The sequence below is a fragment of the Rhamphochromis sp. 'chilingali' genome, assembly GCF_963969265.1.
Source record: "Rhamphochromis sp. 'chilingali' genome assembly, chromosome: 17".
Lineage (NCBI taxonomy): Eukaryota > Metazoa > Chordata > Actinopteri > Cichliformes > Cichlidae > Rhamphochromis > Rhamphochromis sp. 'chilingali'.
The window spans coordinates 12,072,996-12,083,608 of record NC_137944.1 but is presented as its reverse complement, the minus strand read 5'-3'; the positions used below and the strand labels follow the sequence as shown (position 1 = coordinate 12,083,608).

The following is a 10,613-nucleotide window of genomic DNA, read 5'->3' as shown; positions in this document are numbered from 1 at the left end:
TTTATAGAAGCGTTTAATGATGCCACATCGACAACATACGGGTATCTTTTAATAGACTATAAAGCTAAGACCCCGGACTATTTAAGACTCAGAACAAATTTACTGTCAGACCGTCCGGTTGTTTACATTCCAAAACAAAAATCAGCAAAGAGGTGAGAGGATGTCATCACGCATGCGGAGGAATCTGTCTCTGTTGGAGATGATATACAGGGCTCCTCCTACTCTACGCAGAGTTATTATTAGTAATTCAAACTTAGATTTTATCAATGCATTGTGTGAGATAGCCTTTAATGTATTGCATGGTAACATTCCACTGACCAATCAGCAGTACAAACAGCTAAAAAAGAAAAAAACAATAATCAGACTGATTGCAGACAAAAAAATAAAATCTTTGAAAAAGAGAAAGACAATCAACCAATCTGGAGGGTTTTTACTGCCGTTATTAGGGGCTGCAATCCCTTTCATAACCAGTCTGATAGCAAACAGGTGAAAATGGAACATGTGCAAAAGATGTTTTTGGTACCCCAACACCAGTTGGACTTAATAAAGCAACAGCAGCAGCAGCAGCAAACAGGCACCATCAGACAACAGTCTCAGAACGAGTTGGATAAGGAGATGTTACAAGTGTTACAAGATTCTGACATAGATGTGTATGAGAAGGCTAAAAAATACAGCGATATTCTCCAAAGATACCTCACCCTTGTGAGACAAGGTGCCCGTGAAAAGAATGTACTGTCTTTATCATTACCTGAACAATTTAACAGGGATGTGCAACCCCAGTCGGCGGACACATTGCCTGTTCATGGTGATGCCGGGGTGCGGGATCTTGTTGCGGAGAATGTTTTAACACACATACCTAAAAGGAGTAGGAGGAATGCAGAACTTATTCTATCAGCGGTGAACCGTTCGCCACACTTGATCTCTTACAATGACAAAGGCGAAATTGTTGTTGATAAACAAACCATCCCTGGTTCACACATTTATGATCTAATTAAAGCCGTCACAACCACACACACACCTTCTGAGGGTTTGAGACCTATCGGTTGGACAGAGTTTTTAAAAGCTTTCTCAGATTTAAACATACCGTTATCAGCCATATCTAACACAGGCATACGTAAGACCGTCGCCTTGTATAAAACCGATCACACACCAAAAAAGAACACCCCCGGTGGACCGCTGCGACATAGTACACTAAAAAAAATAAAGAATAAAAAAAACAAATTAAAGGGGGGTCCTGTAGAGTGGTTGGATTTTTGAATTCAGGTTTTTTTTTTCTTATTGCAGAAATTGTTTTTCTGCTAAAAATATTTGCTGTTTGGTGTTTTTCTACTGTTATGTTTTTTTTTTTTCACTTATTGCTGCTAAATTGTTTTGTTTTATTTTCTTTTATTACTGTTAAATATTTTATGTCTTTTATTACTGGTTAATGTTTGATTTCTTTTATGTTTAAACAAAGTATGTTATGAATCTATATATACGAGATTTGATAATAAATACCATTGACTCGATTAAATCATGCTCTCATGTTGTTTTTATTATTATTCTCATTAGTACATATCAGTATCCACATTGCACACACACATAAGCACTGCATACAGCAACAGGTTGTATGTTGTTGACAAATCGACACACCATAGCATCATTACAAATTAAATCAGACCCATACATGTTAAGCAGGCGGGCATAAGATACACCATTTTGCATATGATATAAAAAAAATACACAATGTTGACCGCATGTGATGGAGAAGTCGTTCTGCACTTGTTTTCCTGAATATAAAACAGCGGAGCAGTTTTTTAGAAGAAACATCTTTATTGCTGGGGGAAAACTGTCTAACGAGTGACCAAAACTATCAAAAAAATAACCGCGTCTGTCTCTCGAAATATAAACAGCAAGCCAATGTTCCCCTGGCATCGTAGAAGGGTGGGTGTTTACAATACACATAGCAGGGAGTCTTTGAAGCCGTTCAGTGGTTAGTTGATCATAGGCTAACACGCCTAGGAAATGTGTGTTTTTATTGATAATGCCGCCGACCACGGCTGATAGTTCTATAGTGTTCATGACCGTTTTTGTCTCAATAGTAGTCCAAGAGCACCTGTCTCATGTTAGATATTTCAATGACTGAATCAAATACAGAATAACACAAGAGGTTCACTGTACGGGGTAGTGGATTTCTGAAACGGGTTTCCAATCTCACGTTCCCTGTTTTAATTAACGACACATTCCCTGAATGTCCTTCGTCAGCTTCCAGATTGAAACAGAATAAAGTGTAGCCGTTACCAAAGTCGTCACGTGTTATGGCCAACGATCTGTCCTTTAAATGTCTTCCTGTGGTTTGTATCAGCTGGTAAAATTCTCTGATATAGTGTTTTCTCTGGAAATTTGGCTGGAATGGTTTAGCAGGATAAGCCTGACTATCAGCATATAAAGACATAAATTCTATATCGCAGTTTTCAAAATGAAATGGATTACGCTGGTAGGAGCCTGTGTATGCTTCATTGTCTATGAATGCAATGATGACAAATTTAGGTATCCTACCCATAAATAAATTGTCATTTGTTGATATTCTAGCCCCTGCAGGTATGGAGAAGGTCTTTAAAGATACTCTGTCTACCGTGTATTTTGCGTTTGCATGGTGCAATGCCTTGCTGTGTGCAAGTCTGACGCTAGGTGATACACTAACTTTCTTGACAAAGAGACTGGCTGTGACAATTTTAACTCTGTATGCATTGGCATCCGCTGTCATGAGAGCAAATTCGTCTTTAGAGCGCACAAATTTCAGCGACAGGTCGATTCCATTAAGTAACAGTTTTTCTTGAAAAAACAGGTCTGCATGTACTGGTGCAATCAATTCAACAATACTACTATTTGCTGTGTAGCCACCTCTGGTCATCAGACCCTGGTTCTCTCCTTCTATAGATGTGTCATTCATGTGTGATGCTGTATCCTTACAGAATAACCCGGTGCTGAACTGTGTGTCTAAAGTGTCCTTATTATAATTGATAAGACATTCTATCACACCTCTGTATGGATATGTATTGGATGATTGACTAATGAGCCGGTCTCCCAAATTAATATCGACTTGACTAAATATGCTGCATCCAGGATAATTAATAAATCCTACATTAGCGTCCCTAGCCAGGTTTGAGCCATCAGCGTTTGTGATTCTCACCCGTGTGTAGATATATGAGTCATTTAGATCCAGGTAATCTTCACCCGACGATGAGATGTAAAACTCGATCGGCCCTCCATCAGTGATTGCAGATACAGGTGGGATTTCAATAAATGTACTTTTCTCAATGCTAGTCTGTGTGTATGGGACAGTAAAAAGATCGAGCTCTGTTTTTACACATTCTCCAGAATGACTGTGTAACAGTGCCATTTAGAATATGTCAAGCGCTGCAGTTTTTGAACGAGTGGTTCTGGGTCTCTTCACTCTGCGTGACGGTGTCCGTTTGGTGGCTCTCCTGCTAGGTTTTGTGGTTTTACGCTTTTTAGACAACGGCTGCCCTGGGGGTGGGGTCTTAGATGGTTTGGGCGTATACACATACAAGCCGTTACCGTCCTGCTTAGTGGTTGAGGGTCTGGTTATGTTGGTTATGACATCAGACACTATGCCCGATGCGGCTGTTTTTAGGTGTGGTTTGACTATGCTGACTCCTTTTTTAAACAGCGGTACTGCAAATCTAAACAAGCTACGGAACAACCCACCCAGACCTGTCCCATATTGTGTACTGGTCCCAACATACCCTCCAAGCTCTCCACCAGCCTGTGATAAGTAGTATTTTACATATTTTGAGTCATCAGAGTTGTAGACGGCCATCCTTTTTTTTCAAAAATGCTGTGTTATCGGTCGGAAGTGTAACTTGACAAACACTTTGCCGTATAAAAAGGGTATGTGTTGATTTCGATCGTCTTTCAAATCAATTTCTATGTCGTCGATTAATGTCTTTGACACAGGTGTGTAGTGTGGGCTGTCAAATTGTAGAATAGGCAACCGGCGGTCATCGTCTGTAATATTTATAGCTCTTAATAGCCTCGCGTGGGCGTCACCCACAAGCTGGTAATCAACGATATCTGCATAAATAAAGATGTTATATTTTCCCCCGTATATGTCTGCGGGGTGCGGGGCATATGTGTTTTTATAATGAAGTGCAAACGGTTCTCCTGTTTTGAATCCTAGGATTTCCGCCAGTCTCCCTCTAAATGTGAGAATAGTCCCCCTAGGCCCCATAACACAGGCATGGTTACTAACGGCGTTGTACTGCATTTTAATGTCTCCAGTGGCTTGGTGCTGTTGACATTTAAAATTAAATTCTTTTATTATCTGTTCCACAGATGCATAATGGCCCACAGACAGTTCGATCATGGTTACGGCTATGGTTCCGTCTTTGACGGGGTCATGAATTTCCACTTCCGAATCTGATTGTGGAAAAGTCCGCCATATGCGTGGGTACTGTATCTCTATAACAGCGACCTCATATGGCTGATCCAAAACAATAGGTTTTGCTAGCTTTGTTCTAAAATTAGATATCTTATTACCCGGGTAAACATGTGATGAAGCATTCGAGAAGAGGCTTACATAGAAGCCTGCATTGTTGTTCTTTTTATTCATGCTTTCTCAGTCTATGCTCAGTGTTGAATGAATGTGTGTAGAGCTGCGTCATCTGAGTTAATTACGCCTCAACGATGTCTTTTTCTGGAATCCACGAATTAAAGCTGTTGGGCCATCCTAGCCATTTCACTAGCACCTGCTTTTTCCGACCCACTTTTTTTCTAGCCAATATGTTTTCAATTTTAAATGTTTTGTTTTCATCAACAACCACACGTTGTATCTCAGGCTCATAAAATGACCCTTTCAATACCTCTCCTGCTAGATCCACTAGTCTGTACACTGGGGGCTGTCTCCCTATACGTTCCTTGACTGTGAAAATCTCATCGGTGTAGGTCTGCTCGTATCCTTTTCGAAACTTTCCTCTCAGTTTTGATATTCGTACAGTGTCACCGATATTAAATTTAAAGCGCAGTTCCCTCTGAGGCCTCGTTTTGTACAGCGCGTTGAAGACCGACTTCTCATTATCCTTATTCACCTCTGCCGGAGCCATATGGATAGATCTGTGATAAGCATTGTTATATGCTTGTGTGAGATCTGGTATGATATCTACATATCTCCGGGAGTTGGCTGATGTTAAGTACTTCCACATTCTACCCTTGAAGCTACGATTGAATCTCTCGACAATACTGCATTTAACCTCGCTAGCTGTTGAGAAATGCTTGATATTATATCGCTTCATTAGCTGTTTAAAGGTTGCATTATAAAACTCTTTGCCTTCATCTGTTTGTAGTTTCACAGGGATCCTACCCTCACTAAGTATATCTTCAAAAGCAGCTGATACAACAGACCCTGTCTTGTTTGTTAGGCATCTAACCCATGCGTATTTTGAGAATACATCTATACATGTTAGCAGATATCTCACATTATCATTATCTGTCACATATTCACACATGTCAACCAGATCGGCTTGAAACTGTTTGTCGACCCCTGTCACCAATACTCTATTTCTGGGGAAATGGATCCTCGCAGGTTTATGGAGTGTGTAGGTGTCGTCTTGTTCTAAATAATGTTTGACCTGAGATAGTGGAGGTGTTACACCTGATGCCTCCCCTGCCGCTATACGTAGCTTATTTAAACTGGCTAACCCCGCAGGATGGGCTGGATCGTGATATATTTTATGCAATGTGCTTTCCATGATTTACAAACCACAAATGACTATGATGTTGATGTTAACAAGTCTTTTTATTTAATTTTCACAAAGACACAATCACAGACAATGGATACTTGGACACCCCACATTAAACCAGATGTAACCCAGCCCAGTAGTTTCCAATCATGCGGAGCATGGCTGGTTTAACACGACGGGCACAAGTACTTGCATCTAGCAGGTGCCCAATGTTGTCATTAATGGCGCATACTATATATCGCTCTGATCTCAGTTCACACATGATGTGTTCTGCAACTCTGCGGATTTGTGTTCCAGACCCATCTGCAGTGGATGAGCGTACAAACAGCCGGATGGCAGGGATGAATCGGTCAGTCTGGAGCCTTATCATCACATCATCATAGTAGGTGTCGAAGAAATACTCAGACAATTCCTGCAAGCAGCTGTGTTGCACCTGACTGGGGTGGCCTGTTTGGCATCCGTAACATGTCTCTTGTATAAACTCATTCAAAGCCAACATTAACAGGTGGAGAGTTGCGAGTTTGATGTCGATTACAGTTTCATCCCACAGGTCTGATATGAGGGGGTCCTGCGAGCATTGTGGTGAGGGTGGTGGAGTCTGGAGGGTCGGGATTAGCAGCTCTGTTGATGGTGACTCCAACAGGTCCCACGAGGGCGTGTCATTCTCTGTAAAATGAAAACCACAAGCTCTTAATTTGTCACATAGATACACACTCAACCCCACACACCCGCACATTAAACCTACCAGTTTATTGTTTAGCTGTCGGAAGGTCTTATGATTTTAGGTTTACACAGGGTACCAGGCAAACCAGTCTTCGGACAACTCGCCAGATCGTCAAAAACAAGGCGCTTTCTAATACTCTCGTACGCAGTGTTGAGTCTGTCCCTCTTGATCGCGTCATCAATCTGGCTAAACAGACGCGACAAACCTCTCCAGTCGCACCACTGTATAAAAAACAAGTCCTTAAACCATCTTGTGCGCTCTTCGAGGTTTAGAGGGTATGGATTTAACCTCCAGTTTTCAAGCCCTCTGGAAGCAATAAGACTATCCCTGTCATCACATACACTGAGAAAAATAAAGTCGTCGGGGTTGCGATTGAAACGATCAGCCTCAACCCTGTAAAGCTCAGGGCCTGATGCACTGTTCCACTGGGAAACATACAGCAGCTCTGGGAAACCCACATTGTCCAGGTCCGCACACACTACGGTGCGGAAGAGCTTCCAGTTTTTAGTAGACATGACTTGGGCTTCCCCCCAAAACAATCCCTCACCACAATCTACACTAAGCACAACTGTCCCTTCGGTATATTTAATGGCATACACATACCCTTCGACGCCTCGATATTCTAACTTGAATACAGTTCCATCTGCGTCATTTCCACAGCGTTGCTTTTTACGTTGAGGACCCCGACTGCATACTCCTGAAGACATACCTAGAGTGCCTATGGCATGGGCGATGTCCTGGCTGGGTGTCATTCCGAGCTCCATAGGTCGATGCGTCGGGGATCCTTAGCGAGCGCGATGTGTCGGTGCTCTAGGTCGATGCGTCGGGTATCCTTAGCGCAATGTGTCGGTGCTCTAGGTCGATGCGTCGGGGATCCTTAGCGCAATGTGTCGGTGCTCTAGGTCGATGCGTCGGGGGTCCTTAGCGCAATGTGTCGGTGCTCTAGGTCGATGCGTCGGGGATCCTTAGCGCGATGTGTCGGTGCTCCTCAGACCGTGGCGGTGATGCTCTTAGAATGTGAAAGGATCGCTTTTATACCCATACAACCTAGCACATCCCACTAGGAGGAGTCGTTCCCGCCCAGAGGGTAAGAACACCTGAACACGCATGCGCACACACACACGAAACTGGTCAAATCGGTTTGGCTGGCCGCCATCTTGGACTAGTGCCATCGAATTACTGAACGCGCATGCGCACACGCACGAAACCGGTCAAACCGGTTCTCAAACCGGTTTGGTTGGCCGCCATCTTGGACAGGTGCCATCGTATTACTACTCATGCATGTGTGTTGATGGCTATGTTTTTGTTTATCCGGCTCAATGTGTGTGGACATTTCTGGGCACATGTGTGTTTTACATGCACTGATTTGGCCTGTTTGCTCAGTTGGGAAAACAGATTGTGCTCTATCTGGACAGAGATGAGCGATGTAGCAACGGTGGAAATTGCTTATCATTTGACATATTTTGTCTCTGTTGCCATTTGCAGAGCATTTACAGAGGATCGCAAAAACCCATGATGCATTTCTAATGCTTTGTGTGACCTTTTGCTTCAGATTCGAGTGGTTTGACATGCTCATTTCAGTATTACATCACGGATTATCGAGCATATGTGCAAAAACAGTCACATATTCTGTTAAATGTTTAGCGTGGTATTTGAATTAAAAGAAAACTTCTGAAAAGATTTTCCCTGTTCGTTTACATTATGCTTAAAGGAAATTCAAGCAATGAGCTGTGACTAGTTGGTTAAGACTGATCTTAGTGACATCCCCATCCCACCAGTAGATCACACTGAATTAGCAAAATATCCTCTGACAAACCTATGTGGCATAGAAGCTAACCATCTGTAATCATTATCCATCTCATGAAGATTTGCCATATCTATGCTTATAGATAGAGTAAATAGAAAAATTAGGAAGTAAAAAAAAAGGGGGGGTCATGGGTGGCTGAGGGAGAAAGACCACAGAGACATTTCCAACCTGTTAATGCCAGTAGATGGAGGAGGTGTGAGACAGACTCATATCACAGTTGTGTCCCTCACATTCACTTTCCTCAAAGTTGTGAAGTTGTGATCTTGGACTCACAACCTAACCTCAGACATTAGCTTTTCAATGTGAAAACACAAGCAGATGAAAACAAAAAAACTCCTGAATATGTTAATTATTATAGAGAAATAATATCAAAATATTTCATAATAACCTGAATCTTTTTTCTTTTAATAAAGTAATGCTCTAGAAAAATAGAAGTGTTACTTCTTACTTCTAGTAATGTAGTGTTAAACCCAATCCAGATTCCAATTCCACTGCTCCTGATTCTAAATCTAGATCAGGCTTTAGTTACTTGTATGTGTTGTTTATGTGCTAACATAGGTGTGCTACGTGATTTGGTACATGCCACTTATTAATTTATCTGAAGTGTCACTGAACACATCTTTAACAAATAAAGATATTTAGTATTGATGGGTATAATGAAGCTTATGCATCAGTTCAATAAGGAAGATCTGCAGTCACTCATCAGTCTGCTTCCCAGGTGCTGGCAGCTAATCTAATCCAATCCAATCCAATCCAACTTTATTTATATAGCACATTTAAAAACAACAAAGTTGACCAAAGTGCTTTCCAATAATAAAACAGAGATAGCAGTTAAACCCATACTTTAAGCATACAATGAAATCAATAAACAAAACAAATATATAATTGAAAAAGAAGATAAAAATAAATCAACATGAGTAGAATAAACAATAAGATATACAATGAATAAAATTAACAAAGTAAAAAGATTAAGAATGACCAACAGCTGACTAAAAACTGACTACAAACTGGCTCTGATAACACTCCTAGAAGGCCTTTGAAAAAAAGTGTGTTTTTAAAAGTGATTTAAACATTTCAAGTGTTGGGGCCAGCCTAATATGGAGGGGCAGTTTGTTCCATAGTTTGGGGGCCACAACAGCGAAAGCTCGGTCTCCTCGGTGTTTAAGTCTCGACATGGGGACAACAAGGAGTGACTGGTCAGATGATCTGAGAGACCTTTGTGGAGTGTATTGGTGTAAAAGGTCTGACAGGTAAGACGGAGCCAGGCCATTTAAAACTTTAAAAGCAAGCAATAAAATTTTAAAATGAATTCTAAAATGGACAGGCAACCAGTATAAGGAGGCAAGAACAGGGGTAATGTGCTCACGTTTGCGTGTCCCTGTCAACAGGCGAGCAGCAGCATTCTGGACCATTTGCAAGCGTGATAGTGAAGCCTGATCAATACCAATATAAAGTCCATTACAGTAATCAAGGCGAGTGGTCACAAATGCGTGCAAAACTCTCTCCAAGTCACAAAAAGAAATAAAAGGTTTTACTTTAGAGAGCTGCCTCAACTGAAAAAAGCTTTTTCTCACCACTGTATTTACTTGTTTGTCCATTTTAAGAGCTGTGTCAAATTTTACTCCAAGGTTGGTGACAATTGATTTGACACACGATGTAAGAGGACCCAAGTCAGATGGAGGGACACCAGGTCCATTCGGCCCAAATATAATGACTTCAGTCTTCTTTTCGTTAAAATTTAAAAAATTCAGAGCCAACCATGCTCTGATATCCTTAAGACATTCTAAAATAGGCCTGAGGGGGTTAAGGTCATTGTGTTTCATCAGTAGATAAATTTGACAATCATCTGCATAAAAATGAAATGAGACTTTATGTTTTTTAATAATATGGCCAAGGGGAAGTAAATAAATACTAAAAAGAAGGGGCCCAAGGATGGATCCTTGAGGTACACCACATGGGAGGGGGGCGGAAGATGAATGAAATTTACCAAGTGAGACTGAAAAACTTCTATCAGAGAGGTATGATTTAAACCACTCCAAGGCAGTGCCTCTAATTCCAACATGATGTGCTAGACGATAAATCAAAATATTGTGATCTACTGTATCAAAAGCTGCTGTGAGATCCAAAAGCACAAGTAAGACAGACTTCCCAGAGTCAGCAGTTAATAAGATATCATTAAAAACTCTCAAAAGTGCAGTCTCTGTGCTGTGAAGTGCTTTAAAACCAGATTGAAATACCTCAAAAATGTTTTGACTCTCTAAAAAAGTCTGCAGCTGTGAGCACACTTCTTTTTCTAAAATTTTAGAAACAAAAGGCAGCTTTGAAATAGGTCTGAAATTAC

The 10,613-nt window shown here is 41.2% G+C and overlaps 1 protein-coding gene across 1 annotated transcript in view; it reads left to right on the top strand.

The window, feature by feature from the left end:
* dlgap3 (discs, large homolog-associated protein 3) overlaps positions 1–10,613 on the top strand; it is a 180,125-nt gene that overhangs the window by 57,045 nt on the left and 112,467 nt on the right. The gene's annotated exons all lie outside the window — the stretch shown is intronic.